Here is a 7177-nt window from a genome sequence, read left to right on the forward strand (position 1 = left end):
GAAGTTTCTTTCAACACTAAAGAAAAATAAATTCAAAACCTTTTCTTTACACCTATTATTAAAGTTATGAAAGTCCATCTAAATATCTTTGTGAGGATGTAAAAAGAAAAGCCAAATGGGAACTATAATAAAACCAAAGGAGAGAAATCACAAAACAGAAAAAAAGTCACTATACAATATGGTCTGAAGTTTTCTAGTAAAATTGGTTTGGAACAGATACATAAACCAGTTTGGTTCATTGACTTCTTGATGGTGTACATTTTGTCTTTTGAGATCTTACATTGAATGTAATAGATCACTATATACAGAATGGATATAGTTTTTATTAGAGAAAGAGAGAGAAAGCTGGGTTTCATTAGATTTTATCAAGCTGAAACACTATGATTTTTAAAAAAAAGTTAGGTCTCCATGACTGAGAAAAGAAATAGTTTGTGGATATGTTGACTTTCAGAGTTTTTAATAGCATACATATTTAATAAATAATTGCCCCTGCATAAATTTCTTATAAAATCCTCACTTTTTTTTTGTTTTAAATAGATTGATCTTTGATTTGGGCCTTTGCTGAAAACATAATTATATGTTGTTTTTGAAGTATTTGAATGTTTGCTCTTTTAGTAAATCTATTTCATTTTTTAATGGACTGTTTAAAGAAAAAATCTCCTTGAAAATCAAAACCTTCAAGCAGACCCCTTGCTGACTGCGTGCCAGGAGCTTAAAACAGGGCCCCACCTGGGGCTCCACCACAGGCTCAATCCCAGGACCCATGAGATCATGACCTGAGCTAAAACCAAGAGACCAATGCATAATCAATGACCCACCCAGGCATCCTTCAATAAGTCCATACTTCATCAAATCCTTTAGCTGACTTTTAACAGAAAGTTAGGAAAAGTAAGATGTAGCAAATGCAGATACAGGAAATTATATGAAAATAGATCAGACTGTTTTATCTGTTAAACAAATCACAGATTCTGTTATCATTTCTCCCAACTGAAGCCAATTAGCAGCTGTTTTTAACAAGAAGGAATATCTCCCTACAACTTTAAATAACTAAATCACTACATAGAGCAATGACTGATGAGTTTTAAATCTTTTAATGGTCGCATAGCTTAAAGATATGGGAACAGGGAATTGGTTGGCATGTAGCGTTTAAATACGTTAAGAAAAAGAACAATCACATCAGTTTGCAAATAACTTAAATTTCTGTGCATTCCAAAAACAAAAATAATGTTCTATATTTTAACCAACTGCTATTTTTTTCTCTCAAAACTACATTTGCGACAACATGGATAAAACTAGAGCGTATCATGCTTAGTGAAATAAGTCAAGCAGAGAAAGACAACTATCATATGATCTCCCTGATATGAGGAAGTGGTGATGCAACATGGGGGCTTAAGTGGGTAGGAGAAGAATCAATGAAACAAGATGGGATTGGGAGGGAGACAAACCATAAGTGACTCTTAATCTCACAAAACAAACTGAGGGTTGCTGGGGGGAGGGGGTTTGGGAGAAGGGGGTGGGATTATGGACATTGGGGAGGGTATGTGCTTTGGTGAGTGCTGTGAAGTGTGTAAACCTGGTGATTCACAGACCTGTACCCCTGGGGATAAAAATATATGTTTATAAAAAAAAAAACTACATTAGAATTTCACTTTGAATAGATATATAGTTATCACTACTAATTGTAACATGAAAATGAAATTAAGTTCATATATGTGTGAAAATGAATGTAATAAAACAAGTTCTGCTTTACTTTTGATACTTACGATAGATATCCCTGTTTCTGGAGAGAATGTCTGGTTTTCATTCACTCTGTGTGTGTGTGTATGTGTGTGTGTGTATTTATGTAAATAATCAATTTTGAAGCACAATTACTGATTTAAAAAAAGACCATGAGAAGAAAACTAAGGAAATAGAAATAGGTCAGAACAGTATTAAAAATTATAAAAGGGGGGAGTAAAGGGAAAATCCAGTTATCCCAGGTAACAAATCTATTTTTTTAAAGTATGGTGACTGACACAGCTTAATATAAGACTAGAGAACAGATTTAAAAAAAAAAAAAAAAAAAGAGTGGGGTGCCTGGGTGGCTCAGTGGATTAAGCTGCTGCCTTTGGCTCAGGTCATGATCTCAGGGTCCTGGGATCGAGCCTCACATCGAGCCTCACATCGGGCTCTCTGCTCAGCAGGGAGCCTGCTTCCCCCTCTTTCTCTGCCTGCCTCTCTGCCTACTTGTGATCTAACTCTCTGTCAAACAAATAAATAAAATCTTAAAAAAAAAAATCATCCAAAAAATCATCCCAATTATGGTGCCAATGAACATATTAGAGAAAGAGATACCACATACTACCATACAAAAGAGCACATCAAATACAAAAGAAAAGTATGAAGAGCCTAGCATATAAATGGGTAAAGAATTCACACAGTGTACTTTTTAAAGAAGAAACACAAAGGTGGTTTATTAGTTTATTAAAGCTGCCATTATAAAGTACACAAAATGGGTGGCTTAGAACAACAGAAAATTAATTGTCTCATGCTTCTGGAGGCCATCAGTCCTTCTGAGGACCATGAGGAGAAATCTATCCCAAGCTTCCCTCCTAGTTTCTAGTGATTCGATGATGATCTGTGATGTTCCTTGGCTTCTATTTCATCACTCTGAGCTTTGCCTTTAACTTCAGATGGTATTCTCCCTGTGCATGTCTGTATCTGAATTCCCCACCCAGTAGCCTTAGGTTAGGGGTCCACTCTACTCCAGGATGGCCTCATCTTCACCTCAGTAAATCAGTATGACCTTATTTTCAGATAATTATTTTCATATTATGAGGTACTAGGTGTTTTAACCTCACCAAATGAATTTTGGGGTAACACAAATCAACTCATAACATGTTGTAATGCATAAATATAACTTCCATAGCATGCAACAAAATAACTTCAAATTAAAATTAATAGTGTGATACCATTAAAATAAATGAATATTTATATTATTCAATGATGATAAGTCATTTTCATAAACTCCTGGTGACTTTTTATGTCTGTGATTTCTTCTTCAGGGAGTAAATTTATCCATATGTATCCAATGTCTTCAAATTCTGTTTTTGGCCAAATCTTTTAACATGTGCAGATATCCTCAGGGAAAATTATCTTAAACTAAAAACATTCCATGCTCATGGATTGAAAGAAATAATATTGTTAAAACGATTATACTATCCAAAGTAGACTACACATGTGAGGCAAGCCCTAACAAAATACCAACAGCATTTTTCACAGAAGTGGAAGCAGCACTGTGCAGAAGCTTTTTATCTTGATGAAGTATCAGTTCAGTTTTGCTTCTGTTTCCCTTGCCTTCAGAAATGTGTTTAGTAAGAAGTTGTTGCCTGTGTTCTCTTCTAGGATTTTGATGGCTTCCCATCTCACATTTAGGTCTTTTATTCATTTTGAATTTATTTTTCTGTGTGATATAAGAAAGTGGTCCAGTTTTACTCTTCTTCATGTTGCTATCTAGTTTTCTCAAGAGACGTTGGGAATGTCTGAAAAGACTGTCTTTTGTTGAAGGGTCTTTTGTCTTTTGTCTTTTTCCACTGGATATTCATTCCTGCTTTGTTGAAGATTACTTGGCCTTATAGTTGTGGGTCGGTCCATTTCTGTTCTATTGTGGGTCCTATTCTGTTCTATTGATCTATGTGTCTGTATTTATGCTAGTACCATACTGTCTTGATGATTACAGCTTTGTAATAAAGCTTGAAGCCTGGAATTATGATGTCTCCAAGCTTTATCTTTTCTTTCTTTCTTTTCTTTCTTTCTTCCTCCCTTTCTTCCTTTCTTTCTTTCTTTCAAGATTTTATTTATTTGTCAGAGAGAGAAAGAGAGAGAGCACAAGCAGGGGAAAGAGCAGGGGCAGAAGGAGAAGCAGGACCCTCACTGAGCAAGGAGCCCAGTGTGGGGCTCAATCCCAGGAGCCTGTGATCATGACCTGGGCCAAAGGCAGACAACCGAGGGAGCCACCCAGGTGTCCCGTAGCTTTTCTTTTCTTTTTCAAGATTTCTTTGGCCTTTTGGAGTCTTGTGGTTCTGTAAAAATCTTAGAATTGCTTCGTCTACTTCTGTGAAAAGTGCTGTTAGTATTTTTTTAGGATTTACATTACATCTGTAGATTACTTTGGATAGTATAGACATTTTATTTATCTTTTTTATTGTTTGTTTATTTTTTAAGGATTTTATTTATTTATTTGACAGACAGTGGGAGAGGGAACACAAGCAGGGGGAGTGGGAGAGGGGGAAGCAAGCTTCCCAACAAGCAGGGAGCCCTATGTGGAGCTCAATCCCAGGACCCTGGGATCATGCCCTGAGCCACCCAGGCACCCCTACTACAGACATTTTAACAATCCATGAGCATGGGATGTTTTTCCATTTCTTTACGTTATTTTCAATTTCTTTCTAAGTATTCTATAGTTCTCAGAGTATAGATCTTTTTACTTCTGTGGCTATGTTTATTCCTAGGTATATTATGGTTTTTGGTACAATTGTAAATGGGATCAATGCCTCGATTTCTCTTTCTACTGCTTCATTATTGGTGTATAGAAATGGAACATATTTCTATATGTTGATTTTGTATCCTGTGACTTAAGCTGAATTCATATTTCAGTTCTAGTAATATTTAGTGGAGTCTTTCAGATTTTCTTGTATCTGCAATGTATCATGTCATCTATAAACAAAGTTTGGCTCCTTCCTTGCTGATTTGAATGCCTTTATTTCTTTTTGTTGTCTGAATGCTGAGGTTAAGACTTCTAGTACTACGTTTAAAAAATAATGGTGAGAGAGGACATCCCTATCTTATTCCTGACCATAGGGGAAAAGCTCTCAGTTTTTCCCCACTGAGGATATTAGCTGTGGGTCATTCATATATGGCCTTTATGATGTTGAGGTATATTTCCTGTATCTTCACTTTGTTGAGGGTTTTTATCAAGAATGGATGCTGTATTTTGTCAAATGCTTTTTCTGCAACTATTGAAAGGTTCATATGGTTCTTATTCTTTTTTTTTTAATTAATGTGTATTATGTTGATTGATTTGCCAATATTGAGCCACACTTGAAGTCCAGGAATAAATCCCACTTGATGTGGTGAATAATTCTTCTAATATACTGTTGGATTTGATTTGCTAGTATATTGTTGAGAATTTTTGCATCCATATTCATCCAGATATTGGTCTGTAATTCTCCTTTTCAGTTTGGTCTTTGTCTGATTTTGGAATCAAGTAATGTTGGCTTTGTAGAATGAGTTTGGAAGTTTTCCCTTCATTATTGTTTTTTGGAACAGTTTGAGAAGAATAGGTACTAACTCTTCTTTAAATGTTTTGGAGAATTCACCTGGGAAGCCATCTGGCCCTGTACTTTTGTTTGTTGGAAGATTTTTGATTACTGATTCAATTTCTTTGCTCAAATTTTCTATTTCTTCCTGTTTCAGTTTTGGTAGCTTATATGTTTCCAGAAATTTATTCATTTCTTCTAGATTGCCTAATTTGTTGGCATATAATTTCTCATAATATTCTCGTATAATTGTTTTATTTCTGTGGTGTTGGTTGTAATCTCTTCTCTTTCATTTGTGATTTTATTTATTTGGGTCCTTTCTGTTTTCTTTTTGATAAGTCTGGGTAAGAGCTTGCCAATTTTTTTAAATTCTTTCATATAATTTTATAATTTGTTTATAATTTTAAGATGAAATACCAATAAAATACTCAATAGGTGGTCATATGCATTTTTTACATATATTTACTGGATCAGACATGACAGTAAGATATTTGGTAATTTATATTTTTGTTTTTCTCTAGGTAAGGTCTTATTTAACTCGAGCTTCAGGCAGCTAGATCCACTAACAAACTATAAATAGATTATATGTTTTATTTTAATTAACCCAGGGTCACTATCTATTAGAGTTTAGTTTGCATATGTACCTTAAGGGACTATGGAGAGTCAGGGCATTTTCTCTGACTTAATGTGCATATATAGCTCTATGTCCCTGATAAGGGATGCCAAGAAATTTTAGACTGTTGCTAGCGGAGCTTTGCAAATATAATAATGTACCATAGACCAGTAAGCAGTCTACAGGAGCATACCTAGCTCAGCAAGAATAAAAAAGTAATCCAAAGAAAAGTAGAATAATATGAAATGCAGCAGGGTACAGAAACATCACTTTTGTCCTCCTTCACGAATTCCCCCAGTATTATAATATATATTATAATTATTGCCTGAACATTAAAGGTGGTGCTGGAGGGAGGAGGATACAACTGAACTATGTATGTATTAGTTGCACTAGTAAATAAGGTCAGTTAAACTGATGGATAAACAAAATCATCTTTGTTATCGGGGCTTATCATACCTACAAAGATAAAAATATGATGATACCTGGTCTTAATATCTACTGCTATCCAATGATATCCAATCATATCTTTCAAATCCAGACAGAAAAAAAAAATATTTCACTCAACATGTTTTGCCAGAAATGCGATCTGTTATAGTATAACCAAGGCTTACATCCATAAAATAATTTTGAAGGATGTCAGAGAAATCCCTTAAGCCTTAAAAAAAATTCCAAGAAAAGTCTAAGAAATAACACTTCCAAGAACAAGGAAGAAATACATATTTTAAAGCTGAGACCACAAAGTCAGAGTTAGATCACTGAGTTAGGGTTATAATCTGAGTGCCAAGATTTTGATCAGATAAAACTTTCTGAATCTCTCATGCCACAGAAAATGCTGAAATAATTCTTTATCCCATTGTTAATATTTATTAATATCCATCATATAGCATATAATGTTCCACATACTGGAGATACAGAAATAAAATATAATCATTCACCTCAAGGAGTTCTGTCTATAATAGAAAGTAACACTGTCTGCAGGTCTATCCCTGCAGGCAGAAAACCTAGGAAACATAAGTAACAGATAAAGAGCACCCACATAATGTTGGCAAGGGATAGAGGTGGCATTAGAAGTGAAGCACTGTTAAAGAAGTATTCCTAGAAAAGGTTATTCTTAAGCTGATCACATAAGAATTGCTCTCTTGCCTGTGTTTTGACTTGACTTTATTAAATAGACATTTGTATATGGAGTACAAGGTGTCAGACAATGAGCCAGTGTTTGGTGGAAGACCGCAAGACCACAAGAGAAACTGGAGAAAGTATATGGCTG

Source organism: Mustela putorius, unplaced genomic scaffold (genome assembly GCF_011764305.1).
Source record: "Mustela putorius furo isolate JIRA1106 unplaced genomic scaffold, ASM1176430v1.1 tig00003834_pilon_pilon_pilon, whole genome shotgun sequence".
NCBI lineage: Eukaryota > Metazoa > Chordata > Mammalia > Carnivora > Mustelidae > Mustela > Mustela putorius.